Source organism: Platichthys flesus, chromosome 1 (genome assembly GCF_949316205.1).
Source record: "Platichthys flesus chromosome 1, fPlaFle2.1, whole genome shotgun sequence".
Taxonomy (NCBI): domain Eukaryota; kingdom Metazoa; phylum Chordata; class Actinopteri; order Pleuronectiformes; family Pleuronectidae; genus Platichthys; species Platichthys flesus.
The window spans coordinates 1,969,211-1,981,082 of record NC_084945.1 but is presented as its reverse complement, the minus strand read 5'-3'; positions in this window follow the sequence as shown (position 1 = coordinate 1,981,082).

Below are 11,872 nucleotides of genomic sequence, written 5' to 3'. Positions count from 1 at the left end.
CACATTTTCCTCTTCACACTTAGCACCATGAAGATCCCTCCCACCTGTTGAGAGAAGAAGACATCAGTGTTACAGAGACTCACTTCATCAGCTGTGAGTATATATTTCACACCCAGAGTATAAATGACATGACAGAGCGGATGGAGTAGGTTTTACCAGGTCCAATGATGGGTTTATTGTAGAACTTTAGAGATGCAGTTATTCAAACAAAGTAACGCACAAAACCAAAACGAACGCTCAGCACAACACCCGATGCTGGCCAAGCCCAAAGCCGCTTAGTCTGCTGCAGGTTGAAAAATCCCCCAAAGGAGCAGGAGCCAGAGCTTTCAACGAGTCCGGTCCAGCAGGTGCACTCAGTTAAGGCTCGTCACCTCCAATCAGCCACAATGCACACGGAGACCAGGGGTCACAAACCGAGGGTTAGACACCTGGCATGGAACGGTACAGGCCAGCAGGCCGTCACATGCTCAGCCACACAGCTCAGCCTCCGTCCACACACACTGTCCTCTTCACCCTCACCTTCACTAAGACCTCCTCCACCTGTTGAGAGAAGAAGACATCAGTGTTTCCAGAGACTCACTTCATCAGCTGTGAGTCAGTGATGCAGCTCATCCAGTAGAAAGAGCAGCAGGGACTTCAGTCCTGTTCAGAGGTGGAGCAGCTTCCTCTCTGCTTCATGTTCACGTGTTGGAATGAACACGCTAAGAGCTCAGTGTGTGTCCTCTGCATGTCAAAGTGCAGAGTGGACACCTGAGAGGTGGATTTACTGCTGTTACAGGTGAAGACATGTTTCACTGTGTGAGCATGTGCACAAAAAAGGGGCGGGGTTTACTGTGTAGGACCAATCACAGACATGGACAGTTTGAGTGACAGCAGAGCCTCATATTTCACAACCAGGATCAAACTGTTCTATAATCAAAATCAGAGGAGAACAAACACATGATCCTGAATGAAAGAAACTCAGTCACAGCTGCTAAATGCAGGAAGAACAGCTGGTAAAACATCTGGGATTGTTTCAACGTGTAGGTTACAGCGCCCCCTGGTGGCATTTGGCGAAAATATATTTAGTGACCACAACATAATAACGTGTCTGATTGAGATAAATAATTCGAGGCCACAAGATCTGAATCTGTTTACTAACAAGACGAGTGGAAGAGAAGAAGATTCTTGATGAGAAACGTTTGAATCCCAGGATGTGACACACACTGACTTTGAGGACACACTGTAAACCTGACATCACTACTCAATAGAAACACATGGACCTGTCTTCAGGAAGCTGACTGAGGTCATCTGGTGTTTTGGTGACTGGATGAGTCTGGAGAGATTGAGATGTTCTGGGCGAGTTAGAGATCAACTGAACCTACCAAACGTTGATTTAAACTTCCCTTATCCGTCCCTTTAAGGAGAATGTGCACCAGACTAATGACATGATCCTGACGTCATTACGGTGTGTTGCGTCATTTGCTGTTTGCTTGCCGCTTGTGGTGGTGGTCGCTCTCTGTAAACACAGATGTTTCTCTAACACTACGGCTAAAATCACCGGTCTGTAGTTAAACACCCACACATAACCACCTCTACTCTATCGTGCTTAGTGATTCTGTGTTCTGTTTGAACTCACGTTCGTAGCTATATAGCAGCGACGTCTTCTCTCTCTCTCTCTCCCTGTTGCTCCAATGCTCTCTCTTGCTCAGAGTTTCTTATTTTTACTTACTCCTCTGCCTCCCTTAACAGTAGTGGTACGTGTAATAAATGTAGTGTGTTGATAGCGATGGAGGCGAGGCTTAGCGACTTAGAAGCTCTGCACCGCAGTTCAGAACCTTGTTAGCTGTAGTTAGCCGGCTCCCGTTAACCGTGGAGCCACGTTGTTTAGCATGTAGCTTAGCCTTAACTAGCCATCCCCTGACTTGTCCCGTGCAGAAGGGAGACCAGGACAGCTGGATGACGTTCCAGAGGGGGCATAGTGCTAGATTTAAAAAGCCCACGATTAAAGAGCCACCAGCTCACGTTTCAAATAGATTTGCTCCACTCAGCGAGGCACCCGCTGATAAACAAACTCTGATTATTGGCAACTCGGTTCTGAGAAACGTCAGGTTAGCGACACCAGCGACCAAAGTTAATTGTACCCAGGGGCCAGAGTTGGTGACATCGAATCTAAACTGAATTTGCTGGCTAAAACTAAATGTAAATACAATAAAATCGTAATTCACGTCGGCAGCAACGACTTCCGGCTTCGTATGTCAGAGTTCACTAAATTAAATGTTGAGTCGGTGTGTGCTTTTGCTAAAACGATGTCGGACACAGTAGTTTTCTCTGGCCCGCTCCCTAATACAACAGGTGATGACATGTTTAGCCGCATGTTGTCTTTTAACCGCTGGCTGTCGAGGTGGTGTCCTGTAAACGGCGTGGGCTTTATAGATAATTGGCTAACTTTTCTGAGAAAACCTGGTCTTGTTAGGAGAGACGGCGTTCATCCCACTTGGGATGGAGTAGCTATCTTATCTAGGAATATTACTAAGTCTATAACATGACAACCCATAGTTGGGACCAGGAAGCAGAGCTGCAGTGCTGCACACTTCTCTGCGCTCCCTCTGGATCAGTCACAAAACCCCATAGAGATTGTGTCTGTTCACCGTCCGATTAAATTATTGAAATTAAACAATAACAGAGCGAGAACTCCACACAAATCTAATACAAATTAAAACAACACAGGAAACCCAGACTTTTAAATGTGGTCTTTTATACTTTACATCACTGTCAACTGATAATATTTTAGTTAATGAACTAGTATCAGATTACAACATAGATATATTGTCCCTCACTGAGACGTGGCTGCATCCTGATCAATATGTCAGTGTAAATTAATCTACTCCCCCCAGTCATATCAATTCACAGGTTCCCAGAGAATTTGGGCGAGGAGGTGGAGTTGCTGCTATTTTTAACTCGAGTCTATCAATTAATCCTAAACCTATTTGTTGGTGACTTTAATATTCATGTTGACAATAACGATATCAAGAAAACTAGAAGGGAAGTTGTGCTCCAGCAACAATGTTGAAAACCTCATAGACTGGAAGAATAGTGTTAAAGAATATAAAAAGGCTCTCCACAAAGCAAGAGCCGCCTACTATTCAAAACAAGTAGAAGAGAATAAACAACCCCGGGTTTCTCTTCAGCACTGTAGCCAGGCTGACAGAGAGTCACACCTCCACCAAACCCAGTATTCCTCGATCCCTAAATAGTAATATCTTTATGACCTTTTTTAATCATAAAAATTTTAACTATTAGAAATAAAATCAACCCTCTCCTGCCCTCAATTGGCACTAATACCCTCCCAACAACAGAGATCTCAGAAACGGCTGAGAATCCTACCCATTACTTAGACAGCTTCTCTCTGATCAACCGTGATCAGTTTACCAAATTAATCTCAGGTTCTAAACCAACAACCTGTATCTTAGATCCCATTCCTATGAAATTACTTAAAGAAATTCTGCCCCTTATTGATAGTTTGTTACTTAACACAAACAATCTGTCATTATCATCAGGTTATATACCACAGTCTTTTAAAATAGCTGTCATCAAACCCCTACTCAAAAAATACCCTACCCTACCCCTAGACCCAGAGGTTTTAGCCAATTACAGGTCAATATCTAATCTCTCCTTCATGTCTAAAATCTTAGAAAAAGTTGTAGCCAATCAGCTGTGTGACAGCCTTGGCAAAAGTCACTAATGACCTTCTAATAGCCTCAGATCAGGGACTTGTGTGCTCGTTCTGTTAGATCTCAGTACAGCATTCGACACAATTGACAATAAAATGTTATTACAAAGACTCAAGCAGTTAATTAACATTAATGGAACCGCCCTTAACTGGTTTAAATCTTATTTTTCTGATCGCTCCCAATTCGTGCAAATTAATGAGTCATCTGTGCGGACCAAAGTTAACCATGGTGTTCCACAGGGCTCTGTGCTCGGCCTAATTATTTATGCTTCCACTAGGAAACATTATCAGGACACACTCTTTCTACTGCTATGCGGATGACACCCAGTTATACTTGTCAATAAAACCTGAACAAAGTAATCAATTAACTAAACTTCGAGCATGTGTCAAGAACATAAAAACCTGGATGACCCAATTTTCTCTTATTAAACTCAGACAAAACAGAGGTTATAATACTTGGCCCCAAACACCTTAGAGATACATTATCTAATGATATAGCTGCGCTAGACGACATTGCCCTTGCTTCCAATGAAACAGTCAGGAACTTGGGAGTGATCTTCGATCCTGATTTATCCTTTAATAGTCACTTAAAACAAATTTCTAGAACCGCCTTTTTCCACTTGCGTAATATCTCAAAAATCAGACATGTCCTTTCACAAAAAGATGCAGAAAAACTAGTCCACGCCTTTGTTACATCGAGACTGGACTATTGTAATTCATTATTATCAGGCTCCAGCAGGAAGTCGTTAAAGACTCTACAGCTTGTCCAAAATGCCGCAGCACGTGTCCTGACGAGAACAAAGAGAAGAGAGCACATTTCTCCTGTGTTAGCATCGCTACACTGGCTTCCAGTTAAATCTAGAATAGAATTTAAAATTCTCCTCCTCACCTTCAAGGCCCTTAATAATATAGCGCCTTTTTACCTTAAAGAGCTGTTAGTACCTTATAAACCCGCTAGAGCACTCCGCTCCCAGAATTCAGGCCTACTTGTCGTCCCTAAAGTCTCTAAAAGTAGAGTAGGAGCCTGAGCTTTCAGCCATCAAGCCCCACTCCTGTGGAATATCTACCACTTTCAGTTCGGGAGGCAGACACCATCTGTTCATTTAAGAGTAGGTTCAAAACCTTCCTTTTTGATGAAGCTTATAGTTAGAGCTAATTAGTGCGGCAGAACATAACTTGTTCTATTTCTAAAATAGGAAGCGTATCGTCTAAAAAGGCATAGAGGTATTGATGGCTGATCTACTGAGTGGGCAACATGGTTTTCATCGTACTACCATACAAACCATTAGCTAGTCAGATTTACCTTGAGCCTCAGTGTAGCCTCAAGTTCGGCCTGTATCATTGATTACAAGGCAAAAAACCCTGATGACGCAAAGGGAATTTATTACACACAGAGCTTCTCTTTCAAGCTTCTCCTTCCTCTTCTCCATCCCTATCCCCTTCCCAGGAATCCCTTTGTTTTATCTCCCGCAAATCCAGTGTCGCTGTGGCCGCGGCCGCGGCTCATGATGGATCCTAATAAGCGGCAGTGGACAATGACTGTTGAATGAAGTGGCATCTGGATGGTGGATCGTGGTCCTGCTGGCTGCTGACCAAAGACTTTGATTGCAGCTGGACATATCGTAATGAAGTTATCCTTCAAAATGTTTGCCCTCATCAATAAAAACTTTAATCTGGATGATGTTTTCCTTCACGTGTCATCTATTGCACTTCTGTCCGTCCTGGGAGAGGCATCCCTCACATTTGGCTCTCTGAGGTTTATATGTATTTGTACCTTTTGTAGTTTTTCCTTACTCTTGCTGAGAGTTAAGGACAGAGGATGTCATACAACGTTAAAGCCTTATGAGACGATTTGTGAATATGGGCAAACAAATACAATTTGATTGATTGACAACAGTGTAGAGTCACCGTGGTCAATGGGCGGAGCTTTTATACAGGTTGATCTCCATAACCTGGAGCGGGTTACCTGTTCATAAGTTACCATGGTGATTTATCTCGTTAAGAAGTGGACGAGCTTCGTAGGACCACGGAGTGGACAACAACAAAAAAACATACCTGGACGGACAACACCGGGATCTGTTCCACACTGTCAAAGTGCCTACCCCACCCCACTGTCTAAGTGCCCCTGAGCAAGGCACCTTACTCCCCTAACACCTGCTCCTGGGGTGCCGTGCATGGCTGCCCACTGCTCTGTGTGTACTCCAGATGGGTCATAGCAGAAAACAAATTTCCCCCCTTGCAAGTCATGTGTGTGGGACAATAAATGTATCTTTAAAACGACTGAAAAAACTAAACCTGAAGTTAACCTGATAACCACAGACCCTGAGGATATGAACTATCTCACTGTCTCTGAGGACAGACACTGACTCTGACACACAGTGTCTCTGAGTACTCGCAAATCCTGCTTGGTAGCACAGACCCTGGATCTGTGATACTGACTATGTTTAGTAAAATACTGATGAAAGCAGCGTGGACTGACTCCAACCATCTACTGACCTCAGACTTGCCAGTCGACAGGTTTGACTCTGCTCGAGATAATTCAGCTCCATCACTCCTGAGAACTGCAGGTCGTTTCTACTCAGATCCAGTTCTCTCAGATGAGAGGGGTTTGACCTCAGAGCTGAAGCCAGTAAAGAACAGCTGATCTCTGACAGTCTGCAGCTCTCCAACCTGATGAATTGATTCAAGTTATGTATGAAGAAGAATTATGTTAAATTACAACTAAATTGGATAAATTGTGTCTCAATGCTGTATTATAGATATGAGATCTACAAAAGTCAGTGAACTGACCTCAGAGTCTCCAGTCGACAGGTTGGAATTCTTAGAAAACCACACAGCTCCTTCACTCCTGAGTCCTGCAGCCAGATGTTTTCACTCAAATCCAGTTCTTTCAGATGAGAGGGGTTTGACCTCAGAGCTGAAGCCAGACAAGAACAGCTGATCTCTGACAGTCTGCAGCTCCACAACCTGAATAAATGATAAAACTTAACTGTAAATTAAACTGAGTTATGTATGAAAATAACACACAAATATTTATGTCAGCACAGACTCATAACATGGAAGATAAATAAGTAATCAGACATGTTGGACTAAAAACGAGTCCTGATTCAGTAAAAATGAATTATTTGGACCCGGACTAAAATCAGTGTTTTAACAAGTAGCTGAATATTTAAAATGTCACAGATGATTTAATCGATGGATTCAAGTTATGTATGAAGAAGAATCATGTTAAATTTGAATTAAATTAGATAAATTGGATATAAATGCTGTTTATAGATCTGAGATCTACAAAAGTCAGTCAGTGAACTGACCACAGAGTGTCCAGTCGACAGGTTGGACTCTGTAGAAAACCACACAGCTCCTTCACTCCTGAGTCCAGCAAGTCGTTGTCACTCAGATTCAATTCTCTCAGATGAGAGGGATTTGACCTCAGAGCTGAAGCCAGAGAAGAACAGCTGATCTCTGACAGACTGCAGCTCTTCAACCTGAATAAAGGATCAAACTTAACTGTTAGTTAAACTGAGTTCATGTGTGGAGATAGAACACAATTGTTCATGTCAGCACAGACTCATAACTCACTCATCATCTCATCGTCATCCGCTTATCCGGGGTCGGGTCGCGGGGGGAGCAGCTCAAGCAGGGGGCCCCAGACTTCCCTTTCCCGGGCCACATTGACCAGCTCTGACGGGGGGATCCCGAGGCGTTCCCAGGCCAGTGTTGAGATATAATCTCTCCACCTAGTCCTGGGTCTTCCCCGAGGTCTCCTCCCCACTGGAAGTGCCTGAAAAACCTCCCAAGGGAGGCGCCCAGTGGGCATCCTTACCAGATGCCCGAACCACCTCAGCTGACTCCTTTCTAAGTAAAGGAGCAGCGGCTGTAATCCGAGTTCCTCACGGATGACTGAGCTTCTCACCCTATCCCTAAGGGAGACGCCAGCCACCCTTCTGAGAAAACTCATCTCGGCCGCTTGTACCCGCGATCTCGTCCTTTCGGTCATCACCCAGCCCTCATGACCATAGGTGAGGATAGTAACGAAGATTGACCGCTAGATCGAGAGCTCAGCTCTCTTTTCGTTACAACGGTGCGGTAAAGCGAACGCAATACCGACCCCGCTGCTCCGATTCTCCGGCCAATCTCACGCTCCATAGTACCCTCACTCGCGAACAAGACCCTGAGGTACTTGAACTCCTTCACTTGGGCTAAGGACTCATTTCCTACCCGGAGTAAGCAATCCATCGGTTTCCTGCTAAGAGTCATGGCCTCAGATTTAGCGGTGCTGATCCTCATCCCAGCCGCTTCACACTCGGCCGCCAGCCGATCCAGTGAGTGCTGAAGGTCACAAGCCGATGATCCAATGAGGACCACATCATCCGCAAAAAGCAGTGACGAGATCCTCAGACCACCGAACTGCAACCCCTCCCCACCACGACTACGCCTCGATATCCTGTCCATGTATATCACAACAGGATTGGTGACAAGGCGCAGCCCTGGCGGAGACCAGCACCCACTGAGAACGAAACTGACTGGCTGCCGAGGACCCGAACACAGCTCTCGCTTTGGGAGTACAGAGATTGGATGGCCCTGAGGAGAGACCCCCTTACCCCATACTCCCGCAGCACCTCCCACAGTTTCTCCCGGGGGACCAGGTCATACGCCTTATCCAGATCCACAAAACACAAGTGGACCGGATGGGCATACTCCCAGGCCCCCTCCAGGATCCTTGCGAGAGTGAAGAGCTGGTCCGTAGTTCCACGTCCGGGGCGAAAACCGCATTGTTCCTCTTCAATCTGAGGTTCGACGATCAGCCGAACCCTCCTTTCCAGCACCTTGGAGTAGACTTTACCAGGGAGGCTGAGAAGTGTGATACCCCGGTAATGGGTACACACTCTCTGGTCCCCCTTTTTGAACAGGGGAACCACCACCCCGGTTTGCCACTCCTTTGGCACTGTACCCGACTCCCACGCGATGTTGAATAGGCGTGTCAACCATGACAGCCCCTCAACACCCAGAGCCTTTAGCATTTCTGGCTGGATCTCATCAATCCCTGGGGCTTTGCCACTGCGGAGATGTTTGACCACCTCAGTGACCTCCACCAGGGAAATTGACGACGAAACACCATCAACCTCAAGCTCTGCCTCCAACATAGAGGGCGTGTTATTCGGATTCAGGAGTTCCTCAAAGTGTTCCTTCCAACGTCCGACGACCTCCTCAGTTGAGGTCAACAGAGTCCCATCTTTACTGTACACAGCTTGGATGGTTCCCCGTTTCCCCCTCCTGAGGTGCCGGATAGTCTTCCAGAAACACTTTGGTGCCGACCGAAAGTCCTTCTCCATGGCCTCTCCGAACTTCTCCCACACCCGCTGCTTAGCCTCCGACACGGCAGCAGCTGCAGCCCTTCAGGCCTGTCGGTACCCTGCAACCGAGTCCGGAGTCCTCCAGGATATCATATCCCGGAAGGCCTCCTTCTTAAATCGGACGGCTTCCCTGACCACCGGTGTCCACCACGGTGTCCGAGGGTTACCGCCCCTTGAGGAGCCTAAGACCCTGAGGCCACAGCTAGCCACCGCCGCTTCAGCAATGGAGGCTTTGAACACCGCCCACTCTGGCTCAATGCCCCCAACCTCCACAGGAATGCCAGAAAAACTCCGCCGGAGGTGTGAGTTGAAGATACCTAGGACGGGGGCCTCCTCCAGACGTTCCCAGTTCACCCGCACTACTCGTTTGGGCTTACCAGGTCTATCCGGAAATTTCCCCCATTCCCTGATCCAACTCACAACCAGATGGTGGTCGGTTGACAGTTCCGCCCCTCTCTTTACCCGAGTGTCCAAAACATGCGGCCTCAGATCAGATGACACAATCACAAAATCAATCATTGATCTTCGGCCTAGGGTACTCTGGTACCAGGTACACTTATGAGCACCCTTATGTTCGAACATGGTGTTTGTTATGGATAATCCATGGCTAGCACAGAAGTCCAATAACAAACGACCGCTCGGGTTCAGATCAGGGAGGCCGTTCCTCCCCACCACGCCTCTCCAGGTGTCTCCATCGTTGCCCACGTGGGCGTTGAAGTCACCCAGCAGAACTACGGAGTCCCCTACTGGAGCCCCATACAGGACTCCATTCAGGGTCTCCAAGAAGGCCGAGTACTCTGAGCTGCTGTTTGGTGCATACGCACAAACAACAGTCAGAGTTTTCCCCCCTACAACCCTTAGGCGCAGGGAGGCGACCCTCTCGTCTACCGGGGTAAACTCCAACACGGCGGCGCTCAGCCGGGGATTTATGAGTATCCCCACACCCGCCCGGCGCCTCACGCCCTCGGCAACTCCGGAGAAGAATAGAGTCCAACCCTTATCCAGGAGTACGGTACCAGAGCTGAGACTGTGCGTGGAGGTAAGCCCCACCAGATCTAACTGATAGCGCTCCACCTCCCTCACAAGCTCCGGTTCCTTTCCACACAGCGAGATGACGTTCCACGTCCCCAACGGGTCTTCCCACAGGTGGTGGGCCCATGGGATGAAGAGAGGGGGGGTGCCACGTAGTTTGTTCGGGCTATGCCCGACCGGGCTCTGTGGCCAACCCGGCCACCAGGCGCTCGCCATCGAGCCCTCCGTCTGGGCCTAGCTCGAGACGGGGGCCCCGGGCTTCTTCCGGGCCGGGGTTTCACATCTCCTCTCCTTCCGTTATTCATTGAGGTTTTTTGAACCATTCTTAGTCTGGCCCCTCACCTGAGACCACTCTGCCATGAGAGACCCTACCAGGAGCACAAGGCTCCAGACAACACAGCCCTCAGGTTCATAGGGACACGCAAACCTCTCCACCATGATAAGGTGACGGTTCCAGGAGAGGCAGACTCATAACATGGAAGATAAATATGAAATCAGACATGTTGGACTAAAAACGAGTCCTGATTCAGTTCTAATAGATTATTTGGACCCGGTCTCTTTCCTGCAGAGCAGTTTAGTAAATCCAGAACTATACTCAGTGTTTTAACAAGTAGCTGAATATTTAAAATGTTACAGATTGATTAATGAATGGATTTGTGTTATGTATGAAAAGGAAATATGTTAAGTTATAATTAAATTAGACCAATTATGTATAAATGCTGTATTTTAGATATAAGATCTACAAAAGTCAGTCAGTGAACTGACTTTTGTAGATCTTATCTTATCTGGTAATTGTATGCACCAATTACCAGAGCAAATTCCTTGTAGGTGTAAACATACTTGGCAATAAAATACTTCTGATTCTTCAGATTTTGATTCTTTGAAGGCTCTTTGTTCCACAGCTGCTGTTCACGTCTGTCTCTGGGATCCGATCACATTAAACCACGTCTGTCACCAGGTGTGACCTGACAAATTTAGAGCTAGTGATCAGCAGACGGATGTCAACAGCAGGTGTGAGAGGGAGACAGTAAAACTTTCAGAAAGTTGTGATCACACTCACCTGCTCACTTTTCTTCCTTCTGCTCATCCAGGTGAAAATGGAGTCTGACCGCTCCCTGTTCTCAGGCTCCTCCTCTCTCTCTATCTTTACAGTAGATATGAGAGTTGCTCACAGACCATTTAAAGCTCCAGTGTGTAAGACTCAGGTGAAAGGATCCATCTTTGGAAATTAAATATAAAATAATCCTGCTGATGTTTCCACTAGTGTGTTTCATCTAAATTGCATGAACCACAGTTTTCTTTACTCTAGAATAAGAAGATCTGTATCACGTTATAACGTGAAACTCAGCACGTTGTCCTGTGGAGTAGAGCTTCCTGAAACAGACGCTCACACGAGGAAACATTGCATTTGTTGGGGACTATCTCCACCGGTGAAAGGAGCTGTATGGCACAAACACATGAGATGTGTCAGGCTGTGGATGCACACACAAATATGTTTATATCAACGAGAAGAAAAATATAAATATCACCAGACTTGTTCTTTTAAACGTCTTCTCCTGATAATCAGACTGAGAGTTTGAGTTTTGGGCTGTGAATCATCAAAAAGAGTCCGTTCTTCATCTTCTGGTTATAATACTGAAGGATTCACGTCTCCTTCTTTTCCCATCAAACAGATTTGACTTCTCTTTCTTCTACTCCCAAGCCTATGTTTATAATACTGAATATTTGGTAGTGGTCACTTCCAATAGATGAGTCTTCCCATACTTCCCACTCA